Raw genomic sequence first — 26967 nt, forward strand, 5'->3', positions numbered from 1 at the left:
TATGAAAGGTCACACAGTAAGTGTTCTAGAATCAGGAAGCAAACCTTCCTGTTGCTAGGGCCTATTGTGTCCATCACGCTCTTTGTCCTCCCCACCCCCACCCAGTTGTCACCCTGACTCTTCATGGCCAGCTTTGTCCTACAAAGTGTGGCACTGCACAGGCTTCCCCTTAACGGGGTGGGGGAGGAACATCCACATACATTAGAGAACATTCTGTTCTTCTATGAACTACCTTTCTTTGGCGAGCCCTGTGCATTTTGAAGGGTAACCGAAACACAACAGTCAGGAACTTGGGAAGCAAGAACTCTTGAAAAACTTGCAGGCAATGAACACCAGCAAATGATAGGACTCAGATGAGACAATAATCCAGTAAGTCATAGGTCAGTGGAAGAAGGGGGAGTTTTATCTGCATCAGCTACAATATGAGAATATTTCCTACCCGGAAACCTATAAGAATTGACTTCCAAATGTGCAAGGTAGGATCTCTGAACTCTTTGGGGAGATTTACAAGTTCAGGTATGGAAGGGGCAGAAATGACCAACTTCTTCTAGAAGCTTTGTTTTGCAGCTCAACCACCTAAAAATACAGATACTACTTTGGATATTCTTCCAAAGGTCATGGGCCATTTTTAGGTGCCGCGGTTTTCCCCAGAGGCAGTGAAAGAGCAGCTGATGACCTCTATATTGAAAACTGGGAGGAACTTGACACGTCCTGAAGATGCGTCACTGTTTCTCACCACCTGAGTATTATTAAGTAACTGATACTGTGGGTCCAAGGAGGAGCCAGGCCTCTGGTAAGGTGAGCTCTAATTAAACTGTACGGTTATAGGGTCTTTTTAATTAATATGGGCTTATAATTCTGTTATGTATTATTAAATTATTGGGCTTTCGTGACTTTACATGTGTTATCAAACGTTCTAGAATCATGTAATCTCATGGCTTGAAGGTATATTAAATTGTATCCAGCTCAACCAGACATTCAGTGTTTTTTTCTAATATACGAGAAATTTTTCCATACATAATACACCTGTCAAGACCTGACAGCCCGAGTGATGGGGAACTCACTACCTTGAAAAGAACAGTTCATACTTGGCTACAAATTCCTTGCAACAACAACCTTGTTATTATTTCGACCCGCTGACCTCAGTTTTATTTTGGAGACCATATATATAAAATTGGGCCCTTCTTTTCTCTTTTCAGATGTCAAAAGTAGCTATCATTGTATTTTCCAATTTCTTCACCATACTAAAAAAAGTGTAAGTTTTTTCCTATCTTGTTCGGTCAAATTTCTCCAGCACTTAGCACAGTATCTGGCATATTGGAGGTGTGAAAAATATTGATTAATAAATTAAGGACTAGATAACACCTGGTCATTAGTCTCTGATCTCGTTTGTTTATGGTCTTCTAAAAAGGAAACACTAGAATGAAATGATCACAGATTTGACCTAATTGGAGCCGGGGGCGGGGGCGGGGGTGGGGGGGAGACTATCCCTGTCCTTTCTGGATAATACATGATATTAATCTGATTGTATTAAATTGATTTTTACCTTAAATGCGAAATTAAATGCCGAAAGGTAGGCTTGGCAGGATGTATGAAAAGGTTCCTGACAGCATTAAAGGACCTCAAAAGCCTTTGCATCTATTTCCTCCAGAGTGAGATCAGTTTCTGGCAAGCGGGTTGAGCGGGGAGTGATGTCCTAGGGATGTGTCTCTGTCCCTCCCCTAATTCCTACCTTCAACAGACACAGGTCCTGAAGCACCTGGGAATGAGGAGCCAGGCATTTGACCCAGGGCAAGGTGCTTCATTCATTCCACACGCCAACAGTCATTCTTCCCTTAAGGAGCAGTTTCCAGAGACTAAGACTCAGGTTTCTGCCCTGGGGAACAGGGAGCCCAAAATGGGCCATCTAACCTCCCAGATTAGATATGGATAAAGACTAGCCCGGTCTTCCAGGGTCAGACCAGACATTTTCCAACATCTGTGCAGTGACCCAGCAATTACACTAAGTATCTGCAACAATCCAAAAGAAGCCCCAAAATTGATTCCTTCTTTAAAGTTATAACCATGGAGTATGTCGACATAATATATATTAATAATAAAGGCAGTTTACAGCAAGATACTAAGAAATCTAAAGCAGCACCAGGAATTCAAAAAAAAAAAATGTTGATTTAGTTAAATGTTTACAGAGGGACTGTGAAGTACAGTGACTAAACACTAGGCAAAGAGGTCAAAATTGCAGACTCCAAGAGCCCGAGTAGCAATCCTTGCTCTGCCAGAAATAACTAGCAACCATGGCCAAGTCAGCCAGTTCACAGGACTTCAGTTTTCTCTTTTACAAAATAGAGATGAACGTAGGTTTACTTCATTGGATTTTGTAAGGGTTAAATTAATCTATTCATGTTCAATGCCTGGAATAAGCAAAGCCCATAATAAAAATTAGTTATTATTATTAGGTGCTGAAATGAAACAGGCCCAGGTCCCCAGTGAGTTGATAACATTGTTTTACAGCAGGAACGGGATGGGGCATTGCCCTGGAAAGTTCCAGGCGGGAGATGGAACAAGTTGAAGTAAGAGTGGCATTCGCTTGAATTCAATAAATATATCTTTGGGTCTGTCTTTGGTTTATGGAAGATAAACCAAAGGAAGAAGATAGGCAAAAGGAAGTAATAGGGTATCGGAGGAGACAACAATGCGTACGAAAAGCAATGTTCAAGGTGTCATGGCATGTCAACTATAATAAATTTGGGAACATAGAGCAAGAACGGATCATCAGTAAGATGACTGAAACCGTCTTCATCGACTTTCCAATGCCTATGCCTGGAAGTGCATAGTTTCTACTCTGGTGCCCTATGCGTGGCAGTTGCCAAATAAATGATTCATGACTCATTTGTACTGAATTCTAACATGGGGAAGGTGGGAAGACATCACCAGCTGAGAAGTAGAATCGTGGCGAAAAACTTGGGTTCTGGACTCAGATCATCTGGACATGAATCCAGGTCCTGGTAGAACTCGGGCTTGCCCAGGTTACTCTTCCCTTCTGACTGCCTCGCCTGCAAAATGCAGATGATGGCAGGAATCATTCATAGGGCCTTTGTGAAAGTTAAATGAAGGAATCTGTGTAAACTGGTAACTGGCATATAGTAAATGATCAATGATTGGCAGCCGCCATCATTATAACTTGGAATGGACTTTGAAGAATGAGGTGAAGCTGTAGGATTAACTCCTGTCATTACAGAGAAGCTCATGATGGGGAATATAGTGAGAGACTGAGGGGAAAGGAGAGGGTGGGAGAGGAGGTTGTGAAAGTCTGAAATGATATCTGGGACCAGACCCAAGAGAGCTCTGAAAGCTAAAGAGTTGAGTCATTATTCTGCCAGCAGAATAGAGTCATTGAGGCTGTTTAATCAAGGATTGTCATGATAAAACTAACCAAACAAACCTGCACAGACCACAGACGAAAAGCAAGTCAGCTATGGCTCTGCACAGGCAAGAGCTAATGCGGATTGAGCAGGGTAGTGACCGTAGGCATGAAAAGAACACAGATATTAAAGATATTACAAAGGTGCAATTAAAGGGACTGGGTGGCTGATTGGGTGCGGGGAAGTCAGCCCCACTGTGAGATATGTATATCCTCACAAGAGTTGGCCTTCTAGGCTTTTAGTTCCTCGAGGACATGAATTTCCAGAGTCAAAACCCCTGTGTTAAAAACAATAGAGGAGAATGAAGAGAATGATAGTTCTTTCTTGCCTGATGGTGAATGAGCTATGGCACACCAAAAATGGATTTCACTGGGTTTGAATGAAGTTTTAGGGCCCATATTTTCTTTGGCACTAATATACATCCTCATGGGAAATTCTGAGACTGGAGACAATGGTTTTGTCTGTTAAATATTTTGGCTCAAGATCAGACCCTTTTAAGTCATTGGGGGGGAGCAAGGAGATTCCATCAGTGAATTGGTAAGAAATAAAACAACAAGATACACTTCACGAACCCATTAGAATGAACACTATCAAAAAAACACACGGGCCCTGGGTGGTTCAGTCGGTTAAGCGTCCGACTCTTGATTTCAGCTCAGGTCATGATCTCACTGTTTGTGAGTTTGAGCCCCGCATCGGGCTCTACAATGACAGTGGGGAGCCTGCTTAGGATTCTCTTTCTCTCTCTCTCTCTCTCTCTGGCCCTCCCCTGCTCTCATGCATGCTCTGTCTCAAATAAACAAATAAACATTAAAAAAAAAAAAAAAACAAATAGAAAAGACCAGTGTTCACAGGATGTGGAGACACTGGAACTCTCATATACTTGGAACATAAAATGGTGCAGCCATTAGGGAAAACAGTATAGAGGTTCCTCAAAAAATTAAAAGTAGAACTATCCTATGAGCTAGCGATCTTACTCCTTGGGGATATATCCAACAGAATTCAGCGCCAGGTCTCCAAGAGATATTTTCACAACCATGTTTATAGCAGCAATATTCATAATAGCTAAGAAGTGGAAACAACCCAAATGTCCGTCAACGAGTGAGTAGATAAAGAAGGTGGTATATACACATACTGAAATATTATTCAGCCTTAAAAAAGGAAGGGAAACTCATCGCATGCCATGAACAAGGTCGTATGGATGAACCTTGAAGACACTATGCTATGTGAAACAAGCCAGTCACCAAAGAACCAATAATGCATGATTCCTCTGACATGAGCTATCTGAAGTTCAAGTTCATAGAGACACAAAGTGGAATGGTGGTTTCCAGGGGCTGGAAAGAGGGAGAAAGGACAGTTGTTGTTCAGTGGGCACAGAGTTTCTGTGTTGCAACAAGAGAAACTTCTAGAAATGTGTTGCACAATAACGTGAATATACTTTTGAATATACTGTACATTATTGAACTATAAAGAACACTTAAAGATGGTTAAGTGGCAAATCTTATGAGTTGTTTTTTTTTACCACAATTAAAAATGTTTAAATATTGTAACAGTTAATAATGCCTCGATGACCATTACTGTGTGCAAGGCAAATGCTAAATATTTTACAAATTGTGAGTACTTCACAAATGCCTTTCATTATAATCCTCATAACAATCCTAAAAGGCATGTAAATTGTTATCCCTGCATCCAATTTAGAGATGAAGAAACTGGGGCACAAAGAATTTAAGTAACGTGCCCAAAGTTAACAACAGGTAGAGGCAGGATTCAACGCAGACAGAATGGACCAGAGTCAATTCTTAGTTTTGCTCCACCAAGATTCATCTCTACGCATTATCTCAGTGTCAAAGGTAACTATTCTGATAGTTTGGAATCAGTTCCTTCCTTATGTCGCTAACCCAACTATAATGAGAGCTTCAGAGGGCAGGGACCAACCTTACATAATGACACGACATTGTGTTCCCTGACGACACTCAGGGAGGTGCTTTGCCCATTATTGTTGAACCTAGTTAGTGCATGCATTTTAATTTTTTTAATGTTTATTTATTTTTGAGAGAGAGAGAGAGAGAGAGAGAGAGAGAGAGAGAAAATGAGTGGGGGAGGGGCAGTGAGAGGGAGACACAGAATCTGAAGCGGGCTCCAGGCTCTGAGCTGTCAGCACAGAGCCTGGTGTGGGGCTCGAACTCACAAACTGCAAAATCATGACATGAGCCAAAGTCAGATGCTTAACTGACTGAGTCACCCAGGCACCCACGTACATACATTTTTAAAAGCAGATATTGAAGCTGAACAGAATCCCATCCATGTAAGATTTGAACTAGGAAACTTCATCCATTCCCCCCACTGATTCATTTCTTTTTCTTTTTCTTTTTCCTTTTAGTTTCCTGAATGAGCAAACTATTTTTATTTTGCAGACTTTGAATGGGATATCCATCACCACATGCTGTTGGGAAAGTAACACAATTGTTTTCATTTCTTTACCTTTTTTTTTTTTTTTAGTTTATTTTGAGAGAGAGAGAGAGAGAGAGAGAGAGTCTGGGAAGGGCAGAGAGAGAGAATCCCAAGCTGGCTTTGCATTGTCAGTGAGGATCCTGATGCAGGGCTCGAACACATGAACTACGATATCATGACCTCAGCCAAAATCAAGAGTCAGATGCTTAATCCACTGAGCCACCCAGGTGTCTTCCCTATCACATTTTGAGTTACATAGGGAAATATCAGAAGAATGTTCAAGTGTCTTTGACCTTCCAAGAGATTTCATAGAAATGCACTACAGAATTTTATTCATTACTGTTTTCTGTACAAATGAGACTCCCCTTAAACGGGAACCCTCTTGCACTATTGGTGGGAATGCAAACTGGTGCAGCCACTCTGGAAAGCAGTGTGGAGGTTCTTCAAAAAATTAAAAATAGATAAAAAGATCTACCCTATGACCCAGCAATAGCACTGCTAGGAATTTACCCAAGGGATACAGGAGTGCTGATGCAGAGGGGCACTTGTACTCCAATGTTTATAGCAGCACTTTCAACAATGGCCAAATTATGGAAAAAGCCTAAATGTCCATCAACTGATGAATGGATAAAAAAAAATTGTGGTTTATATACACAATGGAATACTACTTGGTAATGAGAAAGAATGAAATATGGCCTTTTGTAGCAACGTGGATGGAACTGGAGAGTGTGATGCTAAGAGAAATAAGTCATACAGAGGACAGATTCCATATGTTTTCACTCTTATGTGGATCCTGAGAAACTTAACAGAAGACCATGGGGGAGGGGAAGGAAAAAAAAGAGAGAGAGAGAGAGAGAGAGAGAGGGAGCCAAACCACAAGAGACTCTTAAATACTGAGAATAAACTGAGGGTTGATGGAGGGTTGGAGGGTGGTTATGGGCATTGAGGAGGGCACCTGTTGGGACGAGCACTGGGTATTGTATGGAAACCAATTTGACAATAAATTTCATATTAAAAAATGAAATGATTTCATTTGTTTCATCTTAAAAAACAAAAAATAAATGAGACTCCCCTTAACCATCTGAACACTCATTTAAGTAAAGCCAAAAGGAGGGTAAAGGATGAAGGATGCAAGAGTCCATTATTCAATTTGATAAATCCCTAAGGCGATCTGAAACAAAGTCCCAAAATCTTTTATATACAAAATTTCTTTTGTCTCTTTGTCACTGGAATTTCCTCAGCAATATTGTCCCTTGTCTTTTCCTTTAAAAAAGCATATTAAGAGGGACGCCTGGGTGGCTCAGTAATTAAGTGTCCAACTCCATTTCAGTTCACGTCATGATCTCACAATCCGTGGGTTCAAGTCCTACATCGGGCTCTGTGCTGACCGTGTGGAGCCTGCTTGGGATTCTCTCTCTCTCTCTCTCTCTCTCTCTCTGCCTCTCTCCTGTTAGCTCTTTCTCCCTCTCTCTCCCTCAAAAGTAAATTAAAACATTAAACAAAATTTGAAAAGCATATTAAGAGAATATTTCTTATGAGCATATTATTTTTCTCATAGGAGAAGCCTGAACGGTAGTTTCTCCCAATAGTGCTCCTGTCCCTTTGACACCTTCCTTAGAAAATCACACCACCGCCTCTCCACCATCACCACCATTGGCCAAACAATTCTGTCGAAGCAACCTTTAATGGGGTTAACATTAAGTCCTAGAAAATGTACTGAGGATACAGAATTGAATGGACCCTGCCTCCAAGAATCACACAATCTAGTGGGGGAAGGATGTTATAAAGGTTATAGAGTATAATCTCAGGGGAAATTAATTATTAGTACCAACTCTAACCGCTTATGTGAGCTTTCTGGTTAACAACATAATCTCCTCCCTACTCTAATGCTTCCTGAAGTTCATTCGTTTAATGCATATGTATGGATCGTCAACGCTCTGCAAAATTCCTGACTGTTCCAAGGGCTCAAAGCTAACGATACAAATAAATGTAACATAAGAGAAGCACCAGGTATTCTAGTGACCCAGAAGAGACAGGGGTTCCATTTAGCTCACGATTGTCCCTTAAGTCAACAGTTGTTGAGCAACTCAGTGAGTCAGTAACTGTGCTAGACACGAGTGGCACAAACACAAATAAGCTACCGTCACTGACTCTGAAGGTATTTCTGGCTAATAGAAGATCAGGGGACCTTTCATAAAGGATGTTGCATTTTCACTGAAAGTTAACAGATGGTTAGGATTTCATCGGGAGAAAATGGTGGATAAAACAGAGAGGGTTATTGGAAGAAGGAAAATTCCAAGTAAATATAAGAGAGGAGAGAAGACGCATCCAGGGAACGGCAATAAGTCTAATTTGTCTTCCGTGGATATTGCCATGTGGAAATGGAACTGACTACCTTGGAATGGTAGACCACAGAGATTTGACTCATTGATAAATAGGAACCTGCTACCGAAGGCTTTTTAGTAGGTTAAGTTGATCCGAATCATATTGTACGAAGACAGGCAGTGAAAAGAAATGTAAAGGAAAGAAAAGGAGCATCCTGATAGCACAGGCAAGACACTGAACAGGAGGACCACAGTGATGGAAGTAATGTATGTTTCCATGTGTGATACGTGAAGTGACGGTCCAGGGAGAGGAAAAATGACTCCGGGTTGTAAACCATGAATTATTCCAATGACACACACAAGGGGGGGGGGGGGGGGGGTCAAACCAGGAACCGGCTTCTGAGTAGCACTGGGATGAGTAGACAGTTGGCGAGAAGGGGATTTGCAGAAGTAGTGGGTAAGATGAGTTCGGCTCATGGAAATTTAAGTGCTGTAAGAGAATCTTGATAGAAATATACCAGAGACAAGCAGAAAACATGAGTCTGTGAGATTTTGGTTTATGATTATAATTCTGAGCTATACATGGAGATGTGATTCATTTGCTTCAAAATAATGACTGGGACCAAACAGTGGATACGATTTCAAGGCCCTTCGGGAAGGCCCGGCAGAAACTTGGTTCCGAAAAATTCTTTCATTCAGGAGGATGGAGGAAAAGTCAGCAAAGGAAACAGAGGTAGAAAACTAGAATGTTGCATGGACACAGAAGATAGGGAGGGAGAGAATTTCAAGAAGACAATCAGCAGTATTAGATACAGCCAAGAGAGGTCAAGAAAAATGGGGAAGTAATCAAAGGGGCAAAAAGATCAAGAGAAGGTGAAGAGTTTGGGCGGTGGGGGAGGTATTCTAGGTTTTAGGTGAAGGGCATTGAAAACAAGACAATGGTCCCAAAATGAAGTCACTCATACTGAGCACCCCATCAGGAAACCAAACTTAACTCAGTTACAGCTTTGGCCTCTCCCAGAAATGGAATTTTAAACTAATCAACCAGATATCACCTGATTAGCCACTAATTAGGGAATCTGCCGGATTCCCTACAGAAAAACAACCTTACAATAACCAACCCACTTTCTTGCCCCGTATAATATTCTCTTTCTTTCTCGCTTCCGCTATAGGAGTCTTTCATTTTGTACAGCTTCTTGGAGCTCCAATCTAAGCTCTGCTTAGATTGCATGCTGCCTGACCTGTGCATTGTTGAACAAAGCCAAAAAGATCTTTAAAAAGTTACTCGGCTGACTCATGTTTTTTAGAAGTCAACAAGAGCATAGTTTAGGCAGAGGAAAGGGAGACAAAAGAGAATAAGAGAATGACAGTGTTAGGTGGTAAAGTGTTGGGATAAATGACAGCACAGGGTTGCAAAATATATATATATATACACACATATATATATAATATATAATATATAATATATAACATATGATATATATGATATATATATATAATAATTCCTTATTTACACTTCCGTTTTCTTCCACCAACATAAGCAACTTTTAGGAAAAGACCAGGAACTGTTCACATTTGTGCCCCAGACAAAGATTACTTGTTGTCCTTGATACACATTCTCCCCTTCTCTCCCAGATGACATCCCAATGTGAAGACTGCATTTCCCAGAGGACATAAGCGGAAATAATATGCACAACTTCTAAGTTTTGTCCTAACATGGAAAAGGCATACCCTTCACTTCCACCTTCCCCCTTTCTGCTATAATGGATATGGGTGTGGTGGTAAGTCATCTTGAACCATCTGGATGAGGGCAACACTGTACGGATGGCAGAGAAGATACAAGGAAAGGATCCTGCATTCCTCTGAAACCTCTCCCCTGTTTGAGGTACTGACATTGTAGTGTTAGTGTGGGATACACCCCCAGTATGTTCCGTGTTGTCCCAAATAATTTCACATCCCGGCACCTCGCGTAGCTCCTACTAGTTGCCTGATAAAGATGGAAGGAGAGGAAAGAGAAGAATTTCTAAGGTCTATGTCAGTGAGGAGACATTTGAGATGATGCCAAGACCATAGAAAGTAAAAGAAACATCAGGTCAACCATGAGCACACCGGTTTGTTTCCCCTGTGTTTCCATTTCTTTGTATCAAGTCAGGCTTGCTGTGATGACAATCTCCAATTTGGTCTTGCTTCACTTTGTTACTTATTTAGTGAAACACTTTGTTATGAAAAGTCTAGTCTTCAATGAGGCAAGAATTCTCTTCTTTGAAGTCTTTTGTTCTGAAATGCATGAGGTTTTTTAATGTTTTAAAGGGCTTTCAAATCCAATTTTACTCCAATACTAGTACTGAGAGATTGCCAGAGTTCATAGTATTAATATTATTCTGTGAGTGAGTGCTCAGCACATTGCTGCCTCCAGAAATAGTTACATATGGAGCATAAGCCAAAGAAATAGAAATACAAGATGGTAAGTGATTTGCCAGGTCGCAGCTAGTTAGTGCAATGCCATGAGTTAGAGCCTGTAGGATTCTTCCCACGTTTAATTGTAGTAGATTAGTAGATTGTAGTAGACTGAATGAACAATAACTCCCGATGAGCCTCAGTCAACCCATCAAGAATAAGTTTCTCTGGAAATAGTAAGAGGCATCCAAGTCCTCATCCTTTCTGTTTGCAACCCAAAATGTCTCACGATTGACATTTTTTCACCATCACTTATGAGGAAAAACATAGAAGCACATTTTCTAAATTACCTAATACCAGCAGTGGGAAAGACAAGGAAAAGTCTCATTCATTTCCAAGTAACTAAGATCAATACTGTAGGGGAAGAAAATTTGCCACCTCAAAATGTGTCTCTTTGTCATTGGACTTCTTCAGGCTGATTATGCTTTTTAAGAAACAGAAGGCTCAGGGGGTACCTGGGTGACTCAGTCAGTTATGTGTCCAACTCTTGATTTTGACTCAGGTCATGATCTTAGACTTTTTGAGTTTGAGCCCCACGTCAGGCTCCATCTAGACAGTGCAGAGCCTGCTTGGGATTATCTCTTTCCCTCTCTCTGCCCCCCCCCCCCCCCCCCCCCCGCCGTTCTCTCTTTCTCTTAAAATAAATTAATTAACTTTAAAAAAACACAAAAAACAGAAGACTCAAAAAGGTTTCCTTTTTGCCTGTCTCCTAACTACTCCAGGTAGGGAGTTATCACCATAGATAACTATAGTAAAATATAAACTGGGTGTGGCAGACGAGGAATTTAGCAAAATCTCTGTTAAAATTCCTCTCTATGTCCCATTGTTTCTGCATGGCCCAACAAACATTTGTTTACAGAACATTTACTCTTTTTCACCTTCCTGTGAGTTGCCTTCCTTCCGGTCAAGTCCCAGATTCCTATCCCCTTCTCTTTAACTCTGGATGGCATATAAGCCTCAATTGCCTGACCGCCGGTGGGCCTCATATTCTCATAGAGCCCCTGAATGTTCTGTAATTAAATATTAAACTTGATTTTCTCCTATTAACTTGTCTCAGGCCAATTTAATCTTAAGACCAACCAAACAAATCTTGAACGGTAGAGGAAAACTTTTCCTCCACAACAATACATTCTCAACTCATTCCACTCTTTGCTTCCATGAAAAGCAGCCCATCTATATAACAGTGAATACGTTGTTCATCTTTATTCTTCATGTTTAACTAGAAAGTACTACTGTAGACATGTAAGCTTGTAAGTTCTCTTGCTTAAAACAGAAAAGTATTTGATGATGCAGCCCATAAAAATATTTTTTAAAAACCCACAGCAAGAATCCACTGAAGCTTAAGCATAGGAAATTTTCTGAAAGGAGGACCAGACGGGCATTTTGCCTTCCAGGGATTTGTGATTATGATTAAGCTGCCTCAACTGGTTGGCCTTGTGTGTGCAGTTAATATCAATGATAAGGACAACTTGTGTTGCCTTTAAGCCATCAAGGAACCTTAATATACTTTTTTTTTTAATTTTTTTAACGTTTTTATTTATTTTTGAGACAGAGAGAGACAGAGCATGAACAGGGGAGGGGCAGAGAGAGGGAGACACAGAACCGGAAGCAGGCTCCAGGCTCTGAGCCACCAGCCCAGAGCCCGACGCAGGGCTCGAACTCACGGACCGCGAGATCGTGACCTGAGCTGAAGTCGGACGCCTAACCGACTGCGCCACCCAGGCGCCCCAAGGAACCTTAATATATATTGTTTCCAAATCTTAGTCCTCAAAACCTGGCCCATTTCTTCCTCTCTCCTCAAGAACTTCCCTGATATTTCTAGTAGCTCTCTGGATACAATCCCTCTTAAACTCCCCCTTAGTCCTTCTACAGTCTCCCCTTCTCCACCATCCACAACTGTATTTGATGTTGAATGAGACGTAGATTACTAACATCACTTGTGCTATCGGTGCATCCACACAACAAATATTGAGGGTCTCAATCCACTGGTCCCTCCAGGTGTTTTCTTATGTATGACTTCCGTGATTACCTTTTCCTCCTCTGGGCTAGTTATAGAGCTGGGTCCACCTGTTATATTCCTTTTCCCTTGGGAAGAGTAAATGGTCCTCCTCACTTCTCCTCTGCCCAGTGGTTCTCCAAGAGCCCGACTGAACAGAGGGCAGAAGCAAGGACAAGGAGCCACAACCCTTTTAATTCTTCCAATGACTCTTCTATCTTGCTGTCTAGAATTCACCCAGCGAGATCAATCCCTTTTCTTATGTCCCCAGCCATACTCTTCATATAATGAGAGGTCAATGAAATAAATACTCATTGAATAAATAAGTCAATAAATCAAGAAGTTAATTAGATATTCTCTGTTCTCAATTCAGTGGACCATCCTAGGACAGCCGTTCTGTGTGATCCAGCAATGGGTGCCTCCAAACAAGAAAACTCTATGCAACATAAGCCCAAACATTTGGGAAGCCACAAAAAGAGCCCAGGAAGTTCAGGGATGTATCCTGTTTTTTCCATGCAAGAAACTAAAGATGGGTAATAAGGAGGAGAATGAGAAGCCTGGAATCAAGCAGAATTTTAAAATCATGATGCAAGCAGCATTTTAAGTGAAATCAGGAGGGGTTTTGCCCTTCCTATACTTGTTATTTTTAACTAGTTAAGGAAATGTAAGGGCAAATGTAGTGGCATGGGGCACCTGTGAACACTGCTGGCGACGAAACACCCTAGAGGTTTGTTTATAGAGGCTGTTGTGTATCTTGACCCCAGAAAACCTAGAGCCAAACTGGGGTTTCTTGCCCTGTAATTAGCACAGGTACTAATGTGGGCAGACAGAATGTCTGCTCAGGCTTCCTAAATTCAATTTGCATCGGAAACTCATGGAAAAACTGGTCCCCCAGTTTCTAAACTGGGAGTCAGCGTTATAAGATGATACCAAAATTTCCTCACATTTATACAGAACTCAACAAGTTTCAGGACAGTCCCCAAGCATTATCTTATTCGAGTCGCACAACCACCTTGTGGGGTGGGTGTTTTTCCAAGTTTATAGAATATCTTTAGGACTTGAGAGGGCTTCTTTAAAGTGAGAAAAATGGGTCAGTTCCTGCTTCCTTTGAAGAAACAGATATTGGCCCCTTTGTCTCAGTGGATGCCACCTTCATGCCCTAAAAAACAAAAACAAAAACAAAACAGTGAGTCGGAAGGAACAGCTCCTGTGGTCTTGATAAAAACAGCTGTTCGGGGCAATCACCTTTATGTTCAGGGCAATCACCTTTTCGTGATTACTGCATGAAACGAAACATCCTGCAATTGTCATGGCGGGCTCCCCATCTGTAAGCCCTCAGAGACTCATACAGTTTAGAATAGAAATAAACTTAGGGGCGCCTGGGTGGCGCAGTCGGTTAAGCGTCCGACTTCAGCCAGGTCACTCGCGGTCCATGAGTTCGAGCCCCGCGTCAGGCTCTGGGCTGATGGCTCGGAGCCTGGAGCCTGTTTCCGATTCTGTGTCTCCCTCTCTCTCTGCCCCTCCCCCGTTCATGCTCTGTCTCTCTCTGTCCCAAAAATAAATAAAAAACGTTGAAAAAAAAATTTTAGAATAGAAATAAACTTAGAGATTATATGACCCAATACCTTCATTTTAATGAGAAGGAAACTGAGATCTAGAAAGATTAGGTAAGAGTGTCCAGGTTCCAATCCCCAGCCTGCCCCTTAGCAAATTTCTTAACATTTCTATGCCTCAGTTCTCCCGTACGCAATATGGGAATAAAAATATCTACCTCATATTGTGGTGAGGATTAGGATAATGCCTGTACCTATTAAGCACAGAGTACTTAGTAAGTAATCAATAAATAGTTGATAGTGTAGTCACTGTCATCTTCTACCAAGCACAGATAGAAGAGTTGGCATTAAAATCGGGCTGTAAATTACGACTCCCCAACATTGTGTCCACTGTGGGACATGATCAGTTTCTGTGAGAAGAGTTCTGCTGTCTTTGAGGCGCCAAAGGCATTACAAGAAAATTCGTATTTTTCACATGTAAATGCATAATAGAAACTGGACTCAGAGAAGCCCCGAGGCAAGGGGTGTCTAAGAATGCCGTATCAGGGAGACATCCACCATTGCCCTGAAGAATGGGACAATCAGTTGATCTGGAATCTTTATTAGTCCTGGAGTTGCAGATAGATGAGCGATGGGGGGTGGGGAGCAAAGGGAAACCTCCAGGATAGAATCAAAGAATGTATGTTGTCCCTCTCATTTCTAGTGACTGATTTCCCAGTGTCATTTATGTGAAAAGGGAAGGGGAGGGAGTAAAACAAGAAATAAAATCAGAAAGTCTGATATTTGAGAGTTCTTGCAGACAAAGAAAAATACATTTACACAGGGTTTAGAAGGAAGGAAGAGGTGAAGAGGCAGAACACAGGATTTTTAAGGCAGTGAAAATACTCTATATGATACTATAATTGTAGAGGGGCGCCTGGGTGGCTCAGTCAGTTAAGCATCTGACTTCGACTCAGGTCATGATCTCGCGGTTCATGAGTTCAAGCCCTGCACCCAGCTCTGTGCTGACAGCTCAGAGCCTGGAGCCTGCTTCAGTTTCTGTGTCTCCCTCTCTCTCTCTCTGTTCCTCCCCCTCTCACACTCTGTCTCTCTTTCTCTCAAAAATAAATAAATATTTTTTTAAAAATTTTTAAACGTTATAATTGTAGATATATGTCATTATACATTTGTCCAAACCACAGAATATATAACACCAAGAGTGAACCCTAATGGGAACTAGGGACTCTGGATAACGATGTGTCAATGTAGGCTCATCAGTTGTGACAAATGTACACTCTAGTTGGGGGGTGGAGTGGTTGTTGATAATGGGAGAGGCTAAGCATGTGTGAGAGGAGGGGTATATGGGAAATCCCAATACCTATACTGTTTGCTCAACATTACTGTTAACCTCCATCTGCTTTGAAAAAATTAAATGTATTTAGATAAATAAATAAATTTCACACATCTATAGAATCGGCTGATTCCTTCCCATGGAGGAATGTCCCTGGAATAACACATTTAGCAAGATAGTTATTTCACTTGCGGGGAGACAGAGCAGCCAGATCCATTACTAAGGAGATTCTCATCAGAAAAACCAGTATGGCATTCCAGAAATACTCTGCCACCGAAGCATGTGGAATGGAGTCACAGAATGTTGGAACATAAAAACCTGTAGAAGAAGGTCGGTCTAAACCCCCTTTGTCTTTCCTAGAGCCTAACCATAGGCCTGGAACAGAGTAGGTTCTCAAAGCTTGAGAAAGAACAGGAAGAAACTGAGCCAGAACATTACGAGATTAATACAGATAAGACTCCATTTGCCCCCTGTGGCATTGAGGTTCCATATGACTACGTGGTCCACAGAGAAAGAAAGATTCTGGAGCCTGGTAAACACATCCCTCTTTGATGAGTGCTCATCACCTCCACGGGCCCCCAGAGCACAGTGTCTTGTTTTCATAATGTGGGCACAGTAGCCTTTACCCAGATCCGGGGACTATAAGAAAAAGCAGATAGGGGCGCCTGGGTGGCGCAGTCGGTTAAGCGTCCGACTTCAGCCAGCTCACGATCTCGCGGTCCGGGAGTTTGAGCCCCGCGTCGGGCTCTGGGCTGATGGCTCAGAGCCTGGAGCCTGTTTCCGATTCTGTGTCTCCCTCTCTCTCTGCCCCTCCCCCGTTCATGCACTGTCTGTCTCTGTCCCAAAAAAAAAAGAAAAAAGAAAAAGAAAAAGCAGATAAAGCTCAAATTTTCCAGTTTTCCTCTAATCAGGAAGAGGCTTGATCTGGAGCAGAGTATCACCAGAGCCCGAGCCCCCAGGGAACAATGGCATGCTGTAATCCCACTAAAGGCCATAAATTCAGGGAGTCCTAAAGGCGAAATCTTAACTGGAGTTGGTGGGAAAGCCCCAGACTCCTACCACAGTATTCAAAAGAGGACTTTACTTCCCGTTTTCCTCTTGTTCATACTTTCCATTTCTTGTCCATGGGATTCCCAAACAGGCTGTTGCTCATACTCCCAGTTATAATCAGGAATGCCTTCCCAACTGGACTCCTCACGGGGTCGAATCTGAGGTGGTTCTTCTGACTGCTTCCCTTTGCCTTTTCCCTGTGGGTTCTTTTCTCGATTCTTCTCTACACGGTTCAAATGAATCTTCAGTAAATTCCCAGCTGAGGTCCTGTCCCTAAATGTCACCGAATTCTCCACTGATGTGCCTCAGTCTGTGCACTTCGCTCCATGCAGAAGACGCCAAATAAAAAGGCAGTTGAGCAAATACAAACGTTGAGCATCTCAGCGTCAAACTCTGCGATGAGTCTCTCCCATTTCCTTCATGTTGACAGGGGAGGAGATAGCACATCTGTGGTTCTCAATCATCTCTACAAGGATGGAAATACTCTCTGTCTCCGTTGCCCAGTTCCATAGCCACTAGTCGCAGGTGGCTACTGAGCACTTGAATTTTTGACCTAACTTAATGTTCATCATTTTAATTTATAGGGTTAGTGGCTATGGTGTTGGACAGTCCAGCCTTGCTTGAGTGAGAGATTTCTGTAATTTTTCTCGGTTATGAAACAGATACCTTTTCCCTACTACTTGCCCAACCTGGTTTCCCTCGTCTGATTCCCCTGGAATGAGAATTTTCTTGGGAAAAAAAAAAATAGAAAAAATTGAGAAATAACTGAGGTGTTTGGGAATTCACTAACACAAACAACAAAACTGTTCTTATGATCTTGTTCTATACACAGGCCAAACTCAATGCCATTATCCTATTATTATTATTATTATTATTCAGGGCCCCAAATAGCTTGGGTTTGCTGTCACTTAGAAAGCAAACAGATCGTCATAGTCTTTCCTACTGCTACTTGAATGACAGGTCTAATGGGGATATTTTCTGAGTCACCCCATGTTCTTTCAAAACTTTTTCTTTGTAACTTACCAACATGGCAGGCTTTGTGTAACCAGCATCTATGTCTAGTACATCACAGATACTCAAAACAGCATTTCTTATGTGAAAGAAATGATTAATAAAGTGGGAAACAGACCATAGCTCAGCCAGACCCAGGCTAAGTGAGATTCAGGAAGACGTCCTTAAGGACTGGGTGAGTGGGAAAGCCAGCAACCAGGAAATTAGGTTGTCTCTGGGGTTAATTCAAACACCTTGGAAAAATCAAAGCATCACTAAAATGTTGAAGGGTGACAAGCTGACGACGGGCAGCGGGAACAGAAAGAAGGCGGAGTTTGCAGGACCCCGAGAGCAATCTGGGCCTGGAACTGGACTCCCTTGGGGCAGAGGAAGCAGGCATCAAATGGGCCGAGGTTACCCTCCTCATGGTGGGCAGTCTTCAGTCTCTGGTGGGAAATGTACTGGGAACAAAGCAGAAAAGTACATAAAGGTCAGTTGTGCCAAGGTCAAGCAAACCTCAGGCCCAGGCCCTTCCCCCACTTTGCAGTGTCATTACACTAGAGACAATTGTTTGATTCACTAAAATTCACTAGGACATGTCACCACCAGGGGCTGAATGAGTAGGACTTATTGCCTATAAGGGACCAAATCAAAGATTTCAGAGCAAGTCAAGAATGAAAAAAGAAAAAAAATCAAAAAGGAGAGGGATAAAAGAAGGATGATTATAAATTGGAAGTCACTTGGAATCACATGATATGCAGCTGTCACCTTCAAATAAAAATGCACTGAGTTCCGGCTGGCTGGGAATTAGGCAGAGATGGCCAGTAGAGTAACTGAGTGGAAGGATTTGCAAGAAAAGGCAAGTACAAATCATCAGAGACCAATCCAAATCATTGCGACCATGTCCTCTTCTTTGAAATGATCAAAATAAATAAAACAAAAAGAATAATAAAACTTGAAAGAACAAAACCCCCGTAGGTACAGAAAAATACGAAAAATACCCTGCAGCTGCAAATCTACTCTGGAAATACCTGAGTGCTGGCAAAATCCAATTAGCCATTTAGGTCCTGCTTTGGTTTTAAAATTAGTTTTCCTGGGGCGCCTGGGTGGCTTGGTCGGTTAAGCGTCCGACTTCGGCTCAGGTCATGATCTCACAGTCGGTGAGTTTGAGCCCCGCGTCGGGCTCTGTGCTGACAGCTCAGAGCCTGGAGCCTGTTTCAGATTCTGTGTCTCCCTCTCTCTCTGCCCCTCCCCTGTTCATGCTCTGTCTCTCTCTGTCTCAAAAATAAATAAACGTTAAAAAAAAATAAAAATAAAATAATAAATAAATAAATAAAATAAAATTAGTTTTCCTCAGGGATCCTAGGTGGATCAGTCGGTTATGCGACCGATCCTTAATTTCGGCTCGGGTCACGGTCTCAGGGTTCATGAGTTCGAGCCGCCTCACCTCTGGCTCTGTGCTGACAGTACAGAGCCTACTTGAGGTTCTCTACAGGGATTCTCCCTGCCCCTCCCCCATTCTCTCTCTCTCTCTCTCTCTCTCAATAAATGAACATTGTTTAAAAAAAGAAAATTAAAAATAAATAAATAAATAAATGGAAATGATTCCTCCAGTTTCCAATATTCCTCCAGTTTCCATATTTCCATATTCCTCCAATTTCCTCCATTGACGAAACAGAGTTAGGGGATGGAGATGGGAGGAAGATGGGCATTGCCGGTTCACGTCACCAGAAGGAAAGGAAGAATATGATAAACAAGGTCTCAGTTGCAAGACAAGAGGATGAAAACAAGTAGCAAGCTTGAAGAAACTCTGAAACGTGTCAAGACGAAGGAAATCTTTGGGTCCGTGTGCAACCCAGAAAGGATGAGGAAGCTCAGGCACAGAGAGGCTAAGTAACTTGTCCAAGGACACAGAGCTAGTTAATGGCAATTTCAAGGACTAGAGAAAAATGCACAATAGCTTCAACGGATGACTTCATCAAAAGCTGATTCAAAGCTTATAGACCAGACCTGAGGCCAGCACCATCCCTCCCAAAATGCTTCTTTACCACAAATTCTTCTAACCAGTACCGAGAGGACTTAAGGAGCTTCCAAGAAAGAACGAGTGAAAGAAAACCACATAAACAAGTATATGACCCTGGCGATGGAAGGCAAGGCAGTGCCCTTAATGGTTCTTCATTCCGTGTCTATAAATGTCGAGGAACGGGGAGGAGCTGGGACAATGAAATGAAATAGAAAAAAAATGAAGATCACCAGCTTGGTCCAGGGTCCTGGACCAGAAGCCTTCAGGCCCACAAGGCTAAGGCTAAATGCTGCGGTCTTCTTATTCACTGAAAGGGAACAAGATCACGCATGTATGGAATTTTTTTTAAAAGAAGCCGGGGAGTGAGAGAAAGACTCCATCCAGCATAAGGGAATTTCAGAATCAAGTGAGGAGTCAATGTTTCTGTGAAAAAGAAAGCAGGCCTTAAAATCGGTGTCACTTGGGACACCTGGGTGGCTCAGTCGGTTGAGCATCTGACTTCAGCTCAGGTCATGATCTCACGGTTTGTGGGTTTGAGCCCCACATCAGGCTCTGTGCTGACAGCTCAGAGCCTGGAGCCTGCTTTGGATTTTGTGTCTCCCTCTCTCTCTGCCCCTCCCCCACTCATGCCTCTGTCTCTCTCGCTCTCAAAAATAAATAAAAACATTAGGGAAAAAATGGGTGCCACCCATTTAAATAGCAAGAGCCTCCACAGGCCCAGAGCCTGCAATACAAAGCAGAGGAGGGACACCTCAACAGCTCATTTGGTTAAGCGTCCAACTCTTGATTTCAGCTCAGAACGTGATCACAGGGTCATGGGTTCAAGTCCCCTGTCAGGCTCTGTGCTGACAATGCAGAGCCTGCTTGAGATTCTCTCTCTGCCTCTCTCTCTCTCTCTCTCTCTCTCTCTCTGCCTCTCCCCTCTCCTGCTCATGCTCTCTCTCTCTCACTCTTTCAAAATAAATAAATAAACATTTTAAAAAATTTTTTAAATCTTTATTTTTGAGAGAGAGGGATGCTGAGCGTGAGCAGGAGAGGGGCAGAGAGAGAGAGAGAGACAGAATCCGAAGCAGGCTCCAGGCTCTGGGCTGTCAGCCCAGAGCCCGACGCGGGGCTCAAACTCACGAGCCATGAGATCGTGACCTGAGCCGAAGTCAGCTTTAACCAACTGAGTCACCCAGGTGCCCCCATCAATGAACATTTTCTAAAAATTTTCAAAAAGAAAAAAACTACAGGAGACCAGCCCCGCCCCCACAGATCCACCTGTTTGCTGCCCATGCCCTGTGTCTCCTGGGAAAAACCGGGGCCTCATCACTGTTTCCGGTGCCTGAGTCCCACCAGACAGTTCCTCCACTCCTGTGCCTCGGCTCAGATGGCTCAGTCACCTCCTTAAGGGGGTGAACTCCACCAGGGCCCCCAGAGACCTACAAGCCTCGCGTTAAGTTCTGCCCTGCTGGAGGGCTGTTCCACCCGCTAATGGAATCAAGGCAGCCATAGTGACCCCAGCCTCCCTTCCCACAACTTCAACCCTCCCCTCGGAGTCCATTTCTCATCGTCAGCCCGAGCTGAAGCACTCCCCAGCAGAGTTCCCAAGCCTCGCCCCAGTGTAACCTGAGCGCACACTGCTTGCCCCTGCCTGGTGGGCACAGAGCCCCCCAGCCGAGGCAGGCTGCCTCCAGGGCAGCAACAGCTCAGCTCTCTGGGCCTGGGTCCCACCCTTCAGCTCCCACCCTGCCCCACCCCCTTGCCTCGGTCCTACACGTCAGTCAAATCGCAAGAAGCCGCTTCCCACCGGTCAAATTCACCTTCTGTTCTTCCTAGAGAATTTGCGATTTTGCCTCATGAACCTGGTGCTCACCTTGTCATTGATTTATTTTTTTTTTCATTATTGCTAACGCTTTTCTTGCTAAGACTAAATGCATAGCCTTCGTCTGGGCAGGGGCACACTGTTAACTCCTGTTTGTATACCCAGGGCCAAAAAGAATATACTGATGTTGATAATGAGGAGGAGGAGGAGGAGGAGGAGGAAGAAGATTACATGCTCCTTACGTTTTCTGGCTACATTTCCACACCATCCTCCGAGTATATATTAAGTCAGGCACCGTCCTCAGCATCAGAGGGGTGTGAGTAGCCTCCTTATCCTCAATGAGCTCCTGATCAAGTGGGCAAGACAAACAGGCAACGCGACGGGTCTTGAAAGTCAAATGTCTAAGAAGAGGAGGAAAACACCCCAAGCAAGTACGGGCCAAGATTTGAGATCACGTCTGGGATGGTCTTTCAACCGTTCGTTCATTCATTCAAGAAAAATCCCCGGGGTATCATATTCCAAGCCCTGCGGTAAGCATCGAGCGTATAACGATGCATAAGACATGATCATAATCGTTGCCATTAAGGAGTTTACAATCTGGAAAGGAAGGGAAGCCAGCAGGCAGCTAATTAATTGCAGCGACAATTCTTTAAGGGGGGGGGGGTGTGAATGTGGGCTACTCTGTCTCATCTTAGAAGGATTCAAGGAAGCCATGAAGTCTGAAATCCAAAGGACACGTGTTGCCCTGTGAAGAGGGGGGATATGGTAGGGAGAATTTCCTGGTAGAAGAAAAAGAAGGAAATCCTTTCTCAGCCCCTTTTCTAGAACTATATATCTGCCTCATCTCTGCCGTGTGGTTTAGGGATAAAAAAAGACTGAGCCTGGGTGGCTCAGTCGGTTAAGCGTCCAACTTCAGCTCAGGCCATGGTCTTGCAGTTCATGAGTTCAAGCCGGCATCGGGCTCTGTGGTGACAGCTCAGAGCTCGAAGCCTGCTTTGGATTCTGTGTCTCCCTCTCTCTCTGCTCCCCCCCTCACGCCTCTCTCTCTCTCTCTCTCTCTCTTAAAAAGAAATGTTTAAAAAAACTTAAAAAGAAGAATTTAAATTCATAAAGGAATGAATGGCACAGAAAACTAGAGAAAATAAAGTATTTCTGAATTGTGCTTTGAGATTGCATTGGCATTACGCCGTCTTGATTTTATTCATTCTTTGAGAGAGAGAGAGCACAGGCGCACAGGGGAGGGGTGGGGGGGGGCGGAGGGGGGGAAAGAGGGACAGAAGATCCAAAGAATGTTCTGTGCTGTTAAGAGCAAGATTATGACCTGAGCCAAAGTCAGACACAACCGACTGAGCCACCCAGGTGCCCCTACACCATCCTGATTTTAAAAGCAATGTGGGTAACGAACGCCTATAATACGTATTCCCTATAAAGGGAAGAAAGCAAAATGCAAAACTATATATACAACCTGCCTGTAACTGAATAAAAAGAAAAAACAGGGCATAATAGGTAAATATGAAAGGCTATGAAGTTAATTCTGTTGGGGCGCCTGGGTAGCTCACTCAGTTAAGCCACCGACTCCTGGTTCCGGCTCAGGTCATGATCTCAGGGTTTCCTGAGTTTGAGGCCTGCATTGGGTCCATGCTGACAGTTTGGAGCCTGCTTGGGATTCTCTCTCCCTCCCTCTCTCTCTGCCCCTCCCTTGCTCACACTCTGTCTCTCAAAATGAATAAATAGGGGCACCTGGGTGGCTTAGTCCGTTAAGCGCCCGACTTCAGCTCAGGTCATGATCTCGCGGTTTGTGGGTTCGAGCCCCGCGTGGGGCTCTGTGCTGACAGCTCAGAGCCTGGAGCCAACTTCCGATTCTGTATCTCCCTCTCTCTCTACCCCTCCCCTGCTCATGCTCTCTCTCTCTCTCTGTCTCACAAAAATAAATAAACGTTAAAAAAAATCAAAATAAATAAACTTCAAAAAAAGGAAAACACTGTCAAATTACTTATTGTGGGACTCTGCTTATAAAAGACTTTGGATGTTTCTCATTATTTTAATAATAATTGAATGAGTGTGATTTATCTTTATAATAAGGGATAAATTATCTTTTTTTAATTTTTTAGGGATAAATTATTTTTAAATAAAATATAAGTGCTGCCATCCTTTTTCATGTTTTGACATGTATATTAATCATTTAACAAATATATATTGATATTCAGTCATTATTTTAAGCAGTAGTAGAAAATAAAATAGGGTTAGTCTCTGTCATCACAGTAAAGGAAAAAAGACATCAATAAATAAACAAGTAAAAATAAGTAAATTAGATGAGATTAATTTAGATGAGTAGTATGGGGGAAAAATTAAATCATTAAATCATTAAATTAGATGAGTAGTATGGGGGAAAAATCATCAAAGAAGGGTTACACGTCGTGCTGGAGAGCAGGTCTGGAAGTTAGTGGTATGCTAGTTTAGATAGGGGCCTAGAGAAGGGCTCTCTGAGAAAGTCTTTTTAACAACATAAGGGACAGTGACAGACATTACCTGGAGAAAAAGTGGTCCAGGCATTAGGAACAGTAAATGCAAAGGCCCTGAGGTGACATGGAAAGGGCTTGTTTCATTTTCCGCCTGCACTGTTGCCTGGTTTTCCCCCAATGGAGTATAAGCAAAATTAAGAGCAACCAGGGAGAAATTGTCATGAGGTAAATGCACATACTAGACTTTGTTTTATTCCACAAATACTTACTGCATACCTGTAAGATACCAAGCACTGTTCTGGGTGCTAGGGACCAAACAAAGTCCAAAACAAAGTTCCTGGCTTTAATGAAGCATAACATCAGAGAGGGAATTACTGTCGGGTTAAAGAAGTAAAAATTACTGGGGCGCCTGGGTGGCTCAGTCGGTTAAGCGCCCGACTTCAGCTCAGGTCATGATCTTGCGGTTCATGGGTTTGAGCCCCGCGTCGGGCTCTGTGCTGACAGCTCAGAGCCTGGAGTCTGCTTTGGATTCTGTGTCTCCCTCTCTCTCTGCCCCTCCCCTGCTCATGCTGTGTCTCTCTCTGTCTGAAAAATAAAAACAAAAATAAAAATAAAAAGAAGTAAAAATTACTTCCCATGTTAGATAGTACAAATGCAAAGAAGGAAGGCCAGGCAAGGAAGACAAACGGGGACTGTGTGTTTGTGGGTGAAGAGCCACAGAACCTAAGGGACACATGGCTGGTTTTCCTGGACATTGGTGCTTCGATAGGGCTTAATAGTGAAAAATAAAGATCGTAATCGCAAAACGGCAACAAAATGCGTCAACTCACGACCATGTTCCGTGTTGTTCCCTCCTTTTACATGGAGCAACTGGAATGTGCTGGAAGAAACCCGCTCACAGTAAGCTCAGCTTACAGAAAACATAATTAGGGGATCAGATCTGCTGGAACAACAGCTAACATCTAGTGAGCACTTGCTCTGTGCCGATCACCGTTCCCAGGGCCAGGGATGTGTCTGTGTGATTCACGTAAAGTAAAACGGGTTTTGATCTACACAGCAGCTCTGAAGCAGGTATTACGACTCCCAGTTTATGGCCGCAACGAATGAACAACATGAAAAGTTCAACTACATGTTTGAGGTTGCGCAGTGGGTGAAAGGCTGAACCGGGAACACGATCCCAGGGTGCCTGACATTTAGGGGCCAATTTGGAATCTCTGGAACGTACCATACTGCCTCCGCTGTCAGAACAAAGGAAACCCATACACAATGAATCTCATAGTAAGAGGATGACTCAGAATCACACAAGATTAGAACTTGAAATGACCTCAGACATCTTGTCATCCTGAGAGATCCAGGATGGATGGCCTGAAGCCGTTTTTCACATAGTGGTTGCGTTAGCTGTTGTCCATGGCTCTATATCCAGATCTGGGCCATCCAGTCCTCATCTGGACTTAAGAGCACAGAAAGACAAAATTCCTCATCAGGTGTGTCTGGCCTTTAGTGCTTAGGAAGCCAGATTTTTAGGGAATGCATACTCATGAAGATCCATAGATGCTACTGTTCTCATCTGGTGGATAGCTCCTCAATTTTTCTTGGCCCCACTCTTCCCAGTTCCCTTAAACATAAAGAATAAACACCTTCTGCTGGGCGAGGGGCCCAGTTCAAATACATCTACGAATGAGCAGAATCGGGCAATCAGGTCTCCAGGAGAATCAGCCTGACCATGCCTAGCACCGAAGCTGTGCGTTCGCGTGTACTGAGCACCATCCACCCAGAGGAGTTCCGTGCTCCCGTTTGCTCACAGCACAGGCATTTGCTACGAATTTCTCTGTGCATTGCTGGGCTACGTACCACGGGGGTCACAAAGAAGGGTGAGCCAATCCTCCTGGATGAAGGAGGCAGGTACATGTCAACACAAAGGACTCAGATCCAAAACAACAGACAAAAGGAAGTAGATATTCATGCCGTTATTGACTGATGTTTTCCAAAAGCATTTCTGAGTAAGCATTTTGGGGGTAAAGCTAAAGAAGACGGATCAGTGAAGATGAAGGAGAGAGCTAAACGGGCTCACGAAGGGTGCGAAGGAGCGCACAGACAAGGTTGTGAAAGAGCCTTACCAAGCAAGTAATAAAAAAGCAGCAACAAAGGTAGGAGGAAATAGGACAGATCTGGAAGAAACCATGTTCCAGAAAGATGGAAAAGCCTCAGAACATAAGCGACAATGCTGAACTTATACCATTATTCAGAAGGGTCCTGGCATCCACTCCGTTTGATGGGATTTCACGTTATATTTGCACTGGCTCACAACCAGCTTTCACTGGTAACACACTCCTTGACTTGGGAGGACTTCACACCTCTTCTGGTCAAAACAGTAATAACTAAGCCACGCATACTAACAATCCCCTGTGGTTTGAATTGGTCCAACCCAACTTCACTCAGTAATGGTCATTCCTAAGGCTGGAGCCAGGTAAATATGACATGAAATACCATTCATAATTTTGTTTCCCCACCAGATGTTTATTGAGCATTTGTTATGTGCAAAATTAAGATGAAAAAGTAGCTTCTCCTCTTATCCTCTCTCACCCTCATTTGAGAGGAAAAATGGCAGAGGCTAGGGGGGGTGGGGAATGGAAAGAAGAGAAGAGTAAAGGGCCCTGGGCCTTGATTTTATAATCTAGTTTAGGAGGCAGGTATGTAATGAAGCGGAGGGAAAAAAATAAATAAAACAGAAGAAAACAATGCTATGAGACTTCAGAAGAACAGGTGAAGGAAATTCCTGGAAGAAACCAGGAATTGAGAAACTTGCATTGGAAAAGGTAGCATTTGGCTTGTACTTTGAAGATGGGGAAATTGGAGATGCAGAATACATTCTGAGCCCGAAGCCCTGTTCCACCAGGCTACTGATGTCAACTGCTAAGCAAAGATAAGTAATATGCCTTTGGGTGGGAGGCAGTCGGTTGAAGTTCAGGCCCTTTGCTAATTCTTCCAAAGGGATCCATTCCAATGAAAGTATAAGGAGCCCTTATTCTTCCTTGATGCCACGAGACAGAAATTCTTTTTTTTTAATTTTTTTTTCAACATTTTTATTTATTTTTGGGACAGAGAGAG

General features: G+C 43.1%; 1 long non-coding RNA gene across 3 annotated transcripts in view; it reads left to right on the plus strand.

Annotated features, from left to right (window-relative positions):
• Position 1: 1 nt before the first annotated feature.
• Positions 2-26967, plus strand: part of LOC123386532 — a 32872-nt gene continuing 5906 nt past the window's right edge. The window contains exons 1-3 of one of the 3 annotated variants that reach the window (XR_006600538.1): positions 2-476; positions 9827-10076; positions 13018-14065. This is a non-coding gene — a long non-coding RNA (uncharacterized LOC123386532). The other 2 variants (XR_006600540.1, XR_006600539.1) reach the window with 2 other exon arrangements.

This window comes from Felis catus, chromosome B4 (genome assembly GCF_018350175.1).
Source record: "Felis catus isolate Fca126 chromosome B4, F.catus_Fca126_mat1.0, whole genome shotgun sequence".
NCBI lineage: Eukaryota > Metazoa > Chordata > Mammalia > Carnivora > Felidae > Felis > Felis catus.